General features: G+C 44.9%; 2 pseudogenes; one reads left to right on the top strand and one right to left on the bottom strand.

Moving 5' to 3' along the window:
- Positions 1 to 5,229: 5,229 nt before the first annotated feature.
- On the bottom strand, positions 5,230 to 6,216 carry LOC127225076 (60S ribosomal protein L7-like; annotated as a pseudogene).
- A 7,644-nt stretch (positions 6,217 to 13,860) lies between these two features.
- On the top strand, positions 13,861 to 15,124 carry LOC127225041 (olfactory receptor 2A12-like; annotated as a pseudogene).
- The last annotated feature ends 843 nt before the right edge of the window (positions 15,125 to 15,967 follow it).

Below are 15,967 nucleotides of genomic sequence, written 5' to 3'. Positions count from 1 at the left end.
AAGATCTGGTGTGTCACACAATATACCCTTTACCCCACACAGTTTTACTTGCAAATATTCATTGCAAAGAGTTGTGCTCTGGTTCAAGGCCTCTGGCTTCTGCTCCAGCATTAATACTGGACCCTCATCAAGACTCCTCTCCGATATCCCATTTTGCCCTATTGTCATGGAGATCCTGTGGCTATGGTTCCACAGGACAGACTCCTTCACATTCTCCAGCAGCTCATAGATGGTGAAGATGTTGGACTGGGCCAACTCAAGGTCCTGAGTCTAGGCCTGGGTGGTAGCTGAATTGTTCAGCCTGGGTCTCCACTGGGCCTTCCTCCAACAAGAGGTGGGGTCACCTCTCCCTGAATCCATGATGGGTGAGGCTGCTCACTCCACATTCTACTGCCTAGCATGCTTTACCACTCCTGGAGTAAGGCTAGGATAGGTCGCTTGTGAGCAGCAGACTAAAAGGAGTGGGGCCAGCTCTCCTGTGGGTGGTGGCCATTGAGTAGAGAGACCAGCTCTCCTGGACCTGTGCCAGAAGGGGTGGAGCCAGCTCTCCCCTTGCCTACATCAGTCTTATGCTACAGGTCAGTGAGGGATGGTCCCAGCTCTCCCAAGTGTGGTGGCTGGAAAGGGACAGGACCATCTTACAGCCAGCTGGGCACTCAGATATCAATGTATTTTCAGGTGGCTGCCCAGACTTTGGACATCTGCATGTCCTTTGTGGTAATTTGGGCCTCAGACATCAACACAGACTCTGGCTGCTGTTGGACCTCAGATCCAGATATGTCCACAGTGGCAGCATAAGGATGGACATCAGCATGGCTTTGGTTGGCAGCCCACCACAAACATCTGCATGGCCCTTGGAGGTAACTTGGATCACAGACAGCTATAGTAAGACCAGGGACCCTGACATGGCCCTCTGCAGCAACCCAGGACTGGACAATACCATGGATGCTTTGCAAGCATCTCTTATCAGCCAGTTCCACCTGACTCCAGAGCACAGCAACTGTTTCCCTTCTCTTCTGTATCTCCACTACTTAGTCTTGTCTTTACCACCTTTCCATCAAGTATTTGAGCATCGTAGTGTTGCCCACTGTCCTGAGTCTAGGGGCCAGAGATTCATTTTTTGTTCATGTTTGTGGCTGTAGGTTGGGAGTGACCTTCGGTCCTCTCATATTTAATCTGAAGGAGGAACCTTTTATCCAACATGTCATCCTAGAACAGGAGGAAGGGATTGGTGGACAAACTCACAATGACTCAGCTTTTCAAGAGAGGAGGAGGAGAGGAAAACATGTGTGACTCGGAAGATTGAGTCAGGGTAGGAATAGGAGATGAGAGAGAGAGAAAGAGAGAGAGAGAGAGAGAGAGAACATAAAAGAGGGAGCCAATATTGGTTTGAAGATAAAACTGAACACAAAGAAAGGTGTAGAGACCTATAAGACTGCTGCAAACTAACAATTTGAGCATCTGTGGAAAGGCTACCATAAATGCCCTTCCTGGATAGGAGATCAACAACTAACTTATCCATGGAGCCCTCATCTAATATCTGTTGGAAACAGAAGCAAACACCCATACCTAAACACTGAGTCGAACTAGAACCCAGATGCAGATGGAGAGGACAAGACCAGGCTGCAGAAACACATAGAGACAGCTGACCTGAACAAGGAGGAGCTAACAGGCCACCAGACTGATAGCTGGGAAGCCAGCATGGGATTGACTCAGGCCCCCCTGAATATGGGTCTCAGCCAGAAGGACTGAGCAGTCTAAGGGACCTCAGACAGTGGAGCCAGGATGTATCCCTGGTGCACAAAAGGACCTTGTGGACACATTCCCCCATGGAGGGATACTGCCTTAACCTAGAGTCAGGAGAGAAGTCCTAGTCCCTACATCAAATGACCTGTCAGATCTACATGACCCTACCTGGATGGCATTGCCCTACATGTGGAATTGGGGTGGGGGGATGGGAGGGGAGGGTGGTCAACGTGCATGTGAGGGGACAGAGAAGGTAAAAGGGAGGGAGGGGGAAATGGGATCGACATGTAAAATAATAAATTAAAAAAAAGAAAAAGAATGATTTGCTTGTCTTTCCACCCTTTCTTCTGGCCAAAGCAAGTAGTATGGTCCAGCCCGAGAGTAGGAGGTGGGAAGTTTTGGTTAAAAGAGAAGCAATACATGTTCTGTGGTAACAGCCTGAAATGTTGGCTCCTCTACCTGGAAGGCAGCAAGTAATGTATTTTGTAACCTGGTGCAGTTCCCAGACCATATTATACCTATAAACCAACACAAAACAACATGCTAAGTGTGGATAGCATGATAGTAGAGACAGCAGAAGGCTGAGACACTGCATGCTAAGTAGCACAGCATGTGTTGTCAGGACAAAAGTAAGCTGTAAAAAGTAGAAAAGGAGATATTAGACTGAGCCAGGGCATCCATCCGTCTGCTTCCTGACTGGAAACAAATGTGCCCCTGAGTCTGCTCCTACTGCCATGACCTCCCTTCCATTTCTATGTCCTTAGACTCTCAGTTATGTTCCTTGTTGCTGTATAAAATACCTAAAGCAAGCCTTTCAAAGAAGGGCTTATTTAGACTGAGAGCCTGAGGTCATCGGGGAGATCTTTCAAATTGCAAGACAACACATGGTGTGTGTGTGTGTGGGATCCTGGTGTAATGGATAGGTTCCATAGCCAGGAGGGGGGTCCTGGTGTAATGGATAGGTTCCACAGCCAGGAGGGGATTTCCTGGTGTAATGGATAGGTTCCCATGGCTGGGGGGAGGGGTCCTGGTATAATGGATAGGTTCCACAGCCAGGAGGGGTTCCTGGTGTAATGGATAGGTCCCACAGCCAGGAGGGGTGTCCTGGTATAATGGATAGGTCCCATGGCTGGGGGGGGTATCTTGGGGTAATGGATAGGTCTCATGGCTGGGGGGGATCTTGGGGTGATGGATAGGGCCCACAGCTGGGGGGTGGGATCTTGGGGTGATGGATAGGGCCCACAGCTGGGGGGTGGGATCTTGGGCTGATGGATAGGGCCCACAGCTGGGGGTGAGATCTTGGGGTGATGGATAGGGCCCACAGCTGAGGGGTGGGATCTTGGGCTGATGGATAGGGCCCACAGCTGGGAGGCCACACATGAAGGTTCCAGTCTCCCACAGATTATCCCACCTGCTTGAGAATCACTTTTATTTGGAGGATTTAGTTTTCACAGATCTAAAAGATCAAGGAGCTGGCTATATTGGTTTCACAGGCGCTTTCTGATTCAGAGGACACCAAAATGCCTTAAACCACCATTAATAACTCTCCTATGCTTGGTCATGACAAGGTTCAGTCTCTGTCATCATATATACCACATCTGTGAAACTGGAACCCCAGGCCTACCTCCTAGGTCTGCTGTGAGGAAATACATGTGACACTAGCTATGAGACTCAGTGTGATGTCCCAAGGGACCATTATAATGTCATCATTGTTTAGTAACAGCACTGCCTGCTGTTATTCCCCTCAGGGTCCTTCTCCAGACACAAAACCAGAAAACTTTTTGAAGTACATCTTACCAAATGAGGCAATTCTCACATGGCTTATTAATGAGGTACCATCATCTGGGGGCCAATTAAGGAGCCCCTGGTTGTGAGAGCTGTGGATATTGCCTTCTCCTTTCTCCAAGATCACCACCTTCCCCTCAGGCCCATGGGTCCCTCTGGTACAGAAGGAAACCTCTAGAGTTTGACTTTCCTTCATGCTGACCTCTGGGGTGGTCACATGGCCACTGGGGAGTATGCTAGGCTCTGAGAGCAGCAGGAGTATTTTTGTTAGACCCCAGGTACAGCCATTAGCTTGAAACCACACATTAAGCCTGTGATAGACATGGCAGATTAGCCTCACCCCAGAGACAAGTGGCCAGGCCCTGAGTTGGTTCTACCCAGCTGGAGTGAACTTTTCTAAACTGGTCATGTTTCCTGAGTCAATGTTCCTTCATCTGTTCAGTGGGCTTGTAGAACTATTCTTGAGAATCCCCAAGTGCTGTAGTTATTTAAAAATACAGCCTGTACAGTCAGTCCCTTGGAGCAGCCATGAGGCTCTGTTAAGTCTACCTACCTTTTTGTGTCCTGATTTCCACCATGTAGTTGTTTTTCTGCCATGTTGATGAATGACATCCATGTCTAACTCAGATGGTGTATGTTTGTGTGTCTACCTCATGAGCCCCTCCCTATAAATCTATAATGAAATCTCCATGACAAAAAACAACAGAGCCAGGGGTGGCTGTGTCATTCTATATGTGACAGTTAGTATTCTGTCTGCTTCTCCCTGACCCTCTGTTTCTTTATCTATCCTGGTGGAGAAGAATCTCTGCCTGGGCTTGACTCTCAGCTTCTCCAGAGCGGATGAGGACCAACAACAGGAGTGAGAAGAGTTGGGGTCAGAGCTGTGGAACAATGGTTAGCAACTGCACTGCAGGGGCCAGGGCTATGCCCAGGTGCTTCTGATTAGTGCTGATTGCCAATAGCTAAGGCGTAAATACACCATCATGGCCAGTGTCATTGTTGCAACACATACTGGACAGCAGTTGAGATTACACCGTATTGTACAGTGTTTCAACTAGCAAGGTATTGTACAGTGTTTCAACTAGCAAATGCACCACACTATACGACTGCTAAACACAGAGGCCAGGAAAATGGAGTTGTTCATCAGGATGTGCAGAGCTCAGAGCTTGTGTTGCCTTCACTTGTTTTTAATGTTATGATTCAAATTCTAGCCTCAAGCACTGTATTTACTTAGGTGCTATGCAGCTGAGCTACATTCCTATATACCCTGTCTTTGTTTCCAATACAATATATTTAATTGTGATTTTATAATTAACATTTACTATTGGTTGTTTTTAAGGAACAACTCACATGAATTCTAACTTCTTATCAATCAACCACTATCAGCAGGAAGACTTTATAGTCCAGTCTTTCTCTGAATCCTTAGGACACCAAGTCACAAACTGAAGGTGGGGGTGGAGATTCAAGGTCATGGGGCACTTGCCAGTACTTGTGGCAGGGTACTGACATCATCACATTTATTTTCTAGTCAGACTAGAAGGGAATTCTACAGAAGAGGCAACCAAGTCAGAATAACAGTAACTTCAAGAGAACATGCTCCAGAGGTTACTGTATTTGGACTCACATTCTTTTTTTTTTTTTTTTTTTTTTTTTTTTGCCAAGCTGTGACTGTTTATTAATTGACTAGATTACAAAAATACCACAGGCAGCACCTTAGTTCATCCTTCTAAAAAGCCTGTTTATCTAGTCTTCCCTGTTGCCAGCATCGCCACCTTCCACAAAGTGAGTGGTCTTTTTCTTCATTCTACCTCGTGGAGAAGACAATTTGAAGGGCCACAGGAAGTTGTTGGCTTCCTTGACCCGTTTTCCCACTGTGTAGATCTCATGGATCAGATCCTCAATGCAGATTAATGCTGTATTTTTCAAGAGATCGAGCAATCAAGGAATTGTCCGTCAAGGCAATTCTCTTCTTAATCGATTTTGCCATAACCACGCCTGTAGATGAGCTCGATTACTGACTTCATGTTGGGGTACCCCCATGCAATGTATGGTTCCACGATCCTCAGCATGTTAATCGAAGCCTTGTTGAGCTTAACAAAGGTGCCATTGAAGATCTGACAAAGAAGGAGCAGCTGCAACGCCTTGTGGACCTTTGGGCTCACACCATTGATACCTCGGATTCGGATGACGAATGCCATCTTGGGTTCTGCAGGCACGTAGATTCTGGCTTTCCTTGCCATCCTAGCCATGCGAATCTCTGTCCGGTTCATCTGCCTGTATTCCTTGTGATAATGCTTTGCCTTTTCATAGACGAGCTTCCTCTGTGCCTTCCGGTAGGCCGCACCGGAGAAGAAAAAGAAGATTCCTGCTGTGCCAGAAACCCTTAAGAAAAAGCAAAGAGGAATTTCGCGGAGCTGAAGGTGAAGCACTTTTGGAAAAAGTTGGACTCACATTCTTATCTGCATCTAAGAGATCTGAACCATGTTAGTGTTTTCTCATTCCACTGGTATGGAGATGTCACTGCTGAGTAAATGTTGGTATTTAATGTGTGGGATATTTGTACAATGTGAGGAGATATTGATGTGAAAAGCTGAATGGCCAATAGCTAGGCGGGAGCAATAGGTGGGTATCCCAGGCAAAGAGAGGAAGAGAACAATTGAGGTACCCAGGAAACGCCATAGACATGTTTCATTCAGACATGTAGAATGAAAGAAAGGTAAAACGCCACATGGCAAAATGTAGACAATAAGAGGAGGCTAATTTAAGTTAAGAGCACTAGTGAGACAAACCTAAGCTAAGGCTGAGCTCTCATAATTAATAATAAGTCCCTGTGTCATTATTTGTAGGCTAGTGGGTCAAAGATATGATGTTTGATGTGGGGTCATGTATTTCCACGTAGGGCCTGAGGAAAAAAAAGTTACAAACACACAAACACAGAGTCAAACATGTCCTCCCAGTCCCAGACATTGCCTGTGGGCTTTAAGCCAATTAGCACCAAGTGGAGCTGTGCGAGGGTCTTAAGGCTTGGCTCACATGGTCAGAGAAGACTGCAGGTGTGCAGTAAGGCAGCTGAGACTGAGAAAACCTTTAAACAGATGCAGTAAAATCATGGATACAGGCATTAATAGAAAAACTAAACACTTTAAAAATAAGGAGGAGCTAATGGGCCCCCAGACTGATAGCTGGGAATCCAGCATGGGACTGACTCAGACCCCCTGCACATGGGTCTCAGCTAGAAGGCCTGGGCAGTCTAAGGGACCTCGGACAATGGAACCAGGGTGTATCCCTGGTGCACAAAAGGACTTTGGGAGCACATTCCCCATGGAGGGGTACTCCCTCAACCTAGAGACAGGAGAGAAGGCCTAGTCCCTACTCCAAAAGACTTGACAGATTTAGATGACACCTCCTGGAAGGCATCACCCTACATGTGGAATGGAGGGGGGAAGGGAGGGGAGAGTGGTTGGGGATTATGGGAGGGTGGGAGAGAGGGAAAGAGGGAGGGAGAGGTAACTGGGATCGATATGTAAAATAAAAATAATAACTGCCAAACTTTGCCAAGACAGGGTAGGATAGTCCTTAAAAATTCCTGCTTCACAGAAAAGTCTTTCAGATATTCTAGGCCTGTAGGCCAAAGATGGATGCCCCAGCATTGCAGAGGAACCTTGGGGGATTGTCTAGGCAGCCAGCTGCTTCTGTCATTTTTATAGTTAGGAAGTTGTTTGTTCTGCTGTTTCTTATATTTTTGGTTGTGAGCCTAGCCTTTAACGGCTGAGCTATCTCTCCAGCCCTGTTCTGCTCTTTCTGTTTGCTCAGATATTATTATATCCTTCTTGGTCTCTGATGAAGTTGAAGATGACATAGTTACAGTTACATTTTTCCTTGTTAGAAAAAAACTTACAAAAAAGATGTAAAGTTTACAACGTTGAGAAACATAAAACTTAAGTTGTTTATCTAAGATGTTTTAAGATTTAAAGAGATATTTCTTAGGTTTGTAATAAAAGTTATGATAGAAAGTGGTTTAGGTATAAAACTTTGGAGTCACTAAGATAGGATAGATAATATAGCACTTTCTCTGAATTTCCTAAATACAAATGAACTGGATATTGTTATTAGTATTCAGGCATCTGTAATGCCCTGCCCTTGGGGTTCTGACAGGATATGCCCTCAGCTGAAGCTACTAAGAGCACCTCCTGGGCACATTCACTAAGTTCCCCTTTTAAAGGGCTCTGACCTCCTCCCATCTCTATCTCTCTTCCTCTCTTCTTCTCTCCCTTTCTTTCTTTCTCTTCCACCACTCTTGTCCCCAGGGACCGGCCTCTGACTCTCTACCTGCCCCCTTTTCTGCCCCTTCTCTCGATTTTCCAATAAACCTTCTATGTGAGTCCTGTTGTATGGTATGATTTCTCTTTGTAGTATTTTTTGAATTACAATTGTGAATATAATTCTTACCTGATAATTGTTCTTATTGTATAGTTTTACTATGTTATAGTTAAACACTTTCTTTTTATTTAGACAAAAAGGAGAAATGGTATAAGATATTTATACATCATAAAGAGATATTACTGTGATTAGTGTAATAAAAGCTAAATGGCCAACAACTAGGCAGGAGAGATAGGCAGCACATCCAGGTAGAGAAAGGAAGAAGAAAATTGAGGCACTCAGGAGACGCCATAAAAGGCATGGTGAGTTGAACATACAGAATGAGAGAAAAGTAAAAAGCCACATGGTAAACATAGGTTAATATAAGTAGGTTAATTTAAATTAAAAGAGCTAGTGGGATAAGCTTAACTGAAGGCTGGGCTTTCATAGTTAATAATAAGCCTCTGTGTCTTTATTTGTGAGCTGGTGGCTAAAGAGAGACCTACCTACAATGTCATGATTGACACTTCTTTGTTTTTTTGTTTATGCATGTGAATGTTTTGCCTGCACCTATGTGTATATTCCACATGCATGTCTGGTTCCTGGAAAAATCAGAAGAGAGTACTAGATCATTCAGAACTGGAGATATAGATGTTTGTGTGCTGCCATGTTAGTGCTGAGAATCAAACTAGGTCTTCGGCAAGCCCAGCAAGTACTCTTTCTTCATAGTCACCCTCCAGCCCCCGTTGTTGATGACTTTCTATCACCAGAGTGGCTGAGTGACTTGCTCAGATATTACACAGCAGAGAAGGGAGGATTAAGATTGCCCCAAGGTAGTTGAGGAAGAAAGAAGCATGTGACTCAAACATGGTCTCCTTGAGTGTCAGGGCTCAGGGTTTGGGCAGTAAAAGAGGAGTCAGAATGAGAACTTAAGTCCTTGACTGTATCAGGTGACCAGGTCCCACCTCTTCTTCTCTGAGCTGCTCTTACCCCCATTTAGTCTAGGAAAGGGAACACCTGTGGGTTGTTTCCTCCTGCTCTGACCCAAGGGTCTCACTTCAGTGCTCTTGTTGACAGCATCCAGGATTCATCTCAGCATCCCTACTGGGAACAGAACTGGTCCCTTCCCAGCTCTCCTGGGGAGGCTCATAGAGGAGGCAGGATCATAAAATCTCAGTATCTGGTCCCATTGGGAAGAGGTGAAGATGTGTGAGTTTGCTTTTGTTAAGCAGGATTGTATAGGCACCATCTTCAGGATTCAGAGCTGCAGAGAAAGTGAGAGATTTAAATCTACAGCACCTTGGAATTTTTCTGGAGATTGAGCTACCTAAAATCCCATCACTTTAAACTACGTTGCTATAGGGGGTTTTCCTTTAGTCTCTTTCTCATTAGAGAAAGAAACAGCCAGTCAGTGAGACAGTCCTTGGATTTACAAGTGGTAAGAAAGTCAAGGGTGCTTGGCTTGTGGTTGGGGTTCAGTCATCTGTGTGTCTAGAGATAATTAGTTAAGCCATCATCTCCAGGTCCTCTGTGCAAATATCTCAAACTCCCTAGACCTCTTCCTTCATTGCCTGATCTTTTTTTCTTTCTTTCTCAACCCTGTGTCCTCACTTCGTTCCTCCTTCCTCCTTCCTCCTATTACTAATTCAACAAATATTTATAGAATGTTTGTCCATTTCAAATCATTTTCAGAAACAAAGGATATAGAATTCTGAGCTCAAAGATCTCAAGTGAAACAGAAAGCTATATCCATGAAAGAGCAGTGGTGGTCAGTGCCTTTGAAGGAGTGTCCCCACACAGGGAGACACAGCTTGCTACTTGTGGGCAGAGCACTCATGATTGTTTTTTGAGGGGTACGGGTTTTGTGAGTTTGCTGTAGCCTAGCCTGGCATTAAACTCTCTACATAATTGAAATATTCATGGACTCCTCATTCCAAACCTTACAGATGTTGGATTTGTAGGTTGGAGCTACCATGTGTAGCTCTTTCCTGCCTGAAAATCAGCCATGATGATTTCAGCTGTGAGTGTTGGGCTCACAGACTTGGGCCAGCTGTCCTGTTGGGACACTGTAGGCCAAGTCAGAGGCCACTAAGCTAGGAAACCACAAAAGGCAGGGGTTCACTGAATGGTGTCCCCATGCCTTGGAAATCACACATCAAATCCCCTTCCCTTGGATTCTTCTATTTTGAATACATCCCAGGGTCTCCCACATTCAGACAGGAGGGAAATATCAGGAGAGCTGGTCTGTGTCTAGCCATCCATCTCTGTCCTGGGATAACTCTGGATGTGCTGAGTCTCCATAAGCTCAACTAGATGGACAACGTGAAGACTTTGTCTTCCTCACCTCCTTACTTCAGAGCCTGTGAGCCAGAAGCAGGGAAGGTGACTGAGAGCCAAGGTCTGATGTCACATCACCTAAATCTCCTCTTGTCACATGTCCTTAGGTTTTCACCTATAACACACAAGTGAGATTACTTCCCTCAGGGAACTGTTGTCATTTTAAGGTATAGTTAGTGCAACAGCAGCTGGAATGAATAATTTACTCAATAAATGTTAGGTTTTTTTGTTGTTGTTGTTGTTTTTGTTTTTGTTGTTGCAAAGGTTAGGGAATCACTCACACAGACACACTCTATCAGAGACACTTCTTTCTTAGTTGTGTGGGGTTTCAGTTAACAAGAGAGTAACAAAGGGTTTGTCCAAGTTGTTTGGTGTCAAAATTGACCTCTAGAATTCTTCAGATTGTAACAGGCCAATAGCAAGAAATGCAGGATGTCACCAACTGGGTCAGGGTTGGGAGGTGGTAACACAACAGGGATGGCTTCCAGCAGAGCTGAGTACTGTTGTAGCTACAGTGTGGGCAACATGGTGAAGGAGATGGGCCCCCTCCATGATGAGAACACTTGCCTTAAGGAGTGAGAGAGACAGAGGCATGCAGGAGACCGGCAGTGCTTGCGTGGAGATTTGTTCACGGAGAGATTGTAGACAGAGGAGACAGGTGTGCAATGAGTCTGGGTCTTCAGGCAGGCAGGGTAGGAATGATGACCTGTGCATCTGACTCAAATGCCAGGGCTTGGGAGCTCTTGAAAGGATTTTAACGGGGCCCTCATAAGAGCAGTGTGATTTCTTTAAAAACTGTTGTAGCAACCACATGAAGGACTTTTTGATGAAGACAAATTGCAAACAATGAGAATGGGATGTGAACTCAGAAGTCCTGCCCTAAATAAGAAGGTATTTACAGTTGATACCTGCTATGGAAGCTAAAATCTGTTTTGTTTTGTTTTGTTTCCAATAGTGTCACTGTTTGTATCTGTTATACTCCAGGGCATGGCTCATGTCCAGGATTAGCTGGCCAGTAAGAAAGTGACTCCATGGTTTGTTTTTCATTTGGTTTCATTTTGATTTTCTTTCTTTAATTTTTAAAAGATTTTCATTGTTTTGTTTTGAAAGAGAGAGCAGGGGAAAGAACATGAAGGTGGGTGGTGAGGATCTGGGATGAGATCGGAGGGGGAAGAATATGATCTAAGAACATTGACAACATTTAAATTTTTAAAATTGTATAACTATGTTTTTTTTTTTTTTTTTTTTTTTTTTTTTTACATACCAATCCCAGTTTCCCCTCCTACTCTGCTTCCCTTCTTCTGCTCCCCGACCTCTCCCCCACTGCAACTCCCATCCACTCCTTAGACAGGGTGAGGCCTCCCATGGGGAGTCAACAAAGGATTGCACATAATTTTTAATATTAAAATATAAAGACCGTGTTGAAGGAGGAAAATTAAGAAGCAAGGGGCACATGGAGATGCTGATGCAGAAATGCCAGGAGAGATGATGGGCTCCTCAAAAGGGTTAAGACCACACCAGGGAAACCCACAGAAACAGCTGCTTGGAGCAAGTGGGAGCTCACGGATCCCAGGCTGACAGCCGGGGCACCATCATAAGACTGAATCAGGCCCCCTGAATGTGGGTGTTAGTTGTGGGGCTAGGGAAGTCGATGGGGCCTCTGGCAGTGGAACCAGTATTTATCCATAGTGCATGAATGGACTTTGGGAGCCTATTCCCTATGGAGGGATACCCTCTCAGCCTAGATACATGGGGAAGGGCCTAGGTCCTGCCCCAAAATGATGTGACAGAGTTTGATGACCTCCATGGGAGGTCTCACTTCCCTTGGCATCTATGGGGGATGGGATGGGGGGGTTGGTGGGAAAAATGGGAGGACGGGAGGGAGAGGAACTGGGATTGGTGTGTAAAATAAGATTGTTTTTAATTTAAACAAGAATTGATAATAAAGATGATGGGCTCCTGACCTGGGTTGAAAGGAAGGACAGCTGTGAGGATTATGAGCAGTAGACTGGTCAGGAGAGGGAATAGGGACAGGGGAAGTGAAGATTAGGATGTCTAGAAGTCTCTTTCATATTCTACTCCTATCATTAGCAATTCCTACCTTAGCCATTGTCTTGCTGGTTAGCATATGAGTAGTGCCCTAATTCACACTATTTCCAGCAATGTTTAGAAATGTTTTTACATATCTTTCCTGGAGCATGCATTTGTATGTTCCTTTGTGATTATATTGTTTCAGAGATATTGTTGATATTTGTATTGCTGGGAAATGCATTAAATAAGTTCAACTCTGGGGAACACAGCCAGGCACACACTAAAGGGATCATTTTAATTTGCTCTCCCATTGGATCCAGTCGCTCTTGTCAATCCTAGCTATCTGTTATTGCTGTCATGTGGGTAGGTATGTGTTAGTGTGAGATTGAGAAGAGGAGAGGAGCGTGGGCATTGGCACTGTGGGTTCTCCTGCAATGTCCAGATGAGCAATGATGCTGAGAACCTTAGCCTCATCAGTGCTCACAGCTGCCTTGTGAAATGTCCTGTGAATGTTGTTTTATTCTATTGGAGCATTCGTGGTTATGGTATGCTTATTCTAAATTACCATTATATTACCATTATCTTTTTCCTTCCATGGAAAGTGCGGAAGTGCTTTTTTTTTTGCTTCCCCTAAAATTATAGATGTTATCAGGCTTGAATCTAAAAAAATTGGTTGCTTTAGATTCATCACTCAAACCTGCAGGACACCTGGAATTGATTGGATTGTGTGCAGTTGGATCTAGGAGTAAAACAGGAAGAAATAACTTTCCTGCTCCCATATCCACACAATTCATCAGCATTCCCTGGGAAGACTACAGTGTCCCCAGTGCACTGGACACATAACCCATAGGACCCATAAAGTCATCACCCATAGGACTTTATGTGTCTAGGCCCATGTTTCATCTACTTGTTTACTCTTTATCTTGCGTATGTCTCTCTCTCTCTCTCTCTCTCTCTCTCTCTCTCTCTCTCTCTCTGTGTGTGTGTGTGTGTGTGTGTTTGGCTTAGGCAGAGACTGACGTGCGGTTCTTCTTAGTTTTTCCTCCATCTAATTCACTGAGGCAGGGTTTCCCAGGTGAACCCAGTGTTCATCACTTCAAGTAGTGTACCTAGCCATCTTATTCTGGGGAATCCCCTGTCTCTGCCATCTCAGAGCAGGAATGTGTGAGACTGAAAATAACACATCATGTGTTACATGGTGTTTCCAGGAGTTCTGTGAGATGCTTTAGATATTCATCATAATCCTGAGATATGCGTGTCATCAACCTCTTTTGATAGATGAGGAGACTGAGGCGTTGGGAGGTTCAGTAACTTGAGAAGAGCTCACAGAAACTGAACAGTGCTCAGAACCACACCCAGCCTTTCTTTTTTATTTAAAAAGCATTATTTTTTATTTGTGTGTGTGTGTGTATGGGCTTTTGCCTGCATGCATGCTTGTATACCATGTGAGTCTCTGGCCTATGGAGGTGAGAAGAAGGAATCTGGTCTCCTGGAACTGGAGTCACAGACAGCTCTGAGCTGTGTGGTTTCCCGGAACAGCAGTCAGTGCTCTCTGAGCCATCTCACCACCCTGTCTCTGCCCTTTCTGCCTCTATAGCTGCCATGTGACAGGTGACTCATAGATAAATGTGATTCTCTTACAGCCTGCACCATGTGGATGATTCCAGAGCAAAACCAAAGCTGGGTTTCTGAGTTTATCCTGCTTGGCTTCTCCAGTGACCCCACAACCAACAGCATCCTCTTCACCGTGTTCCTTCTCATCTACCTGAGCGCAGTCATGGGCAATGGGCTCATCATCATGCTGGTCTGCATGGACACACAGCTGCACACGCCCATGTACTTCTTCCTCTGCATCCTCTCCCTGTTGGATATGTGCTATGTCACCACTACCATGCCCCAGATGTTGGTGCATCTTCTTGCTCACTCTCAGACCATCCCCTTTGCTGGCTGCTGGCTGCAGATGTATGTGTTTGGAGCCCTGGGTATAACTGAGTGTACCTTCTTTGTTGTCATGGCTTATGACAGATATGTGGCCATTTGCCACCCACTTCGTTATACTGTCATCCTCAACTGGGAACTGTGTATATGGTTGGCAGCCGGGACTTGGATCTGTGGTTTCTTCTTCTCTCTGATACATACTTTCTTTACCATGAGTCTGCCATATTGTGGACCTAACAGGGTTAACCACTACTTCTGTGAAGGACCTTCAGTGCGTAGCCTGGCTTGCATGGATACCCACATCATTGAGATGGTGGACCTGGTCTTGAGTGTTTTTGTGGTTGTTACTCCCATTTCCCTCATAGTGGCCTCCTATGTTCACATTGCAAAGGCAATTCTCAAGATCAAGTCCACCCAGGCCCGCTGCAAGGCTTTCTCTACCTGTGCCTCCCACCTGACTGTGGTCACATTCTTCTATGGTCCAGCCTCTTACATCTACATGAGGCCCAACTCCAGCTACTCCCCTGAGAGAGACAAGCAGATCTCACTCTTTTACAATGCCTTCACTGCCTTGCTCAACCCAATGGTCTACAGTCTAAGGAACAAAGACATCAAGAGGGCATTTCTCAAGGTGATGGGGCATGGTAGGGTGGACTAGTGAACCAGGATCCAGGAGAAGCTGGAGTAGAGTATCCAATGTTTAAGGAATGGGCAGTGTTTTCATTGTATGTAACAGACCTGTGTGTTTGAACTAGGATAGTAATTGATAATTGGGACAAACCACTGTGAAACCATCATGCCCGTTCTGATTGACAGACTACTCTAAGGTATAATTCAAAACACCTAAGTAATCTTACTGTTTAATGCCCGCAGAGAGTTATTCTTTTTAAACATTTTTAAATTAGTTCTTTGGGAATTTCACTTCATGTACCCCAATCCCATGCATTTTCCAGTACCTCCATATATGCCCTCCACCCTTGTATTCCAAAATAAAAAAATTAAAATCAGGAAGATCAACATCTTGCTGACCCCTCTGTGTAACAACCTGCTTCTCTATCAATCACAGCCTCCTCTCATACCTGTCTAAAAAGAGGTTGATATGTGTTTTGTAGTCATGGTCTGATATGTTGGTAACAAGCAATGTGTAACCTAATGTACTTACAATAAAGCAGCAGCATACCTATAAACCACACAAGACATGCCAACTGTGGATAGCATGATAGCAGAGACAGCAGAAGGTTGAGGCACTATATGCCTAGCAGCACAGCATGTATTGCCAAGAGAGAAGTAAGTTGAAAGTCTACAGAAAAGAATCAATACAGCTCAGATAACAAACTTTACACATAATTTAAGTGTGGTCTGTAGGGAAACATGACAATCTCTTCTGTCAAATGATGCAATGTTGGAAGTGAAGGGAGCTAGGGTCTCACCAGAACCTTCCAACATCTGCTCCAATTATTAGACAGCAGCCAAGTGCATATGTAACCCTTGACTGCTAACTACTGGCTCCCTTTCTACCCTTGGATGGTGATTGGCATGGAGTGCCTCTTGTGCTATTATATTGTTTATGGTTTATTAAAGCTTGCCTGAGAATTCAGAAAGCAAAGCCAGCCACAAGCTATAGAGGTGAGGCATTGTTGATACATTCCTTTAACCCTAATAGCCATACTAGCTAGCTAGGCACCTTTAACCCAGGACTCAAAAGGCAGGCAGATGGATCTCGAATTCAAGGCCACCCTGACCTCCACAAGAGTGAAGAGTAACACAGCTC

Source organism: Phodopus roborovskii, unplaced genomic scaffold (genome assembly GCF_943737965.1).
Source record: "Phodopus roborovskii unplaced genomic scaffold, PHOROB, whole genome shotgun sequence".
Lineage (NCBI taxonomy): Eukaryota > Metazoa > Chordata > Mammalia > Rodentia > Cricetidae > Phodopus > Phodopus roborovskii.
Note: the sequence above shows the minus strand (reverse complement) of the source record. Positions and strands in the feature narration are given on the sequence as shown.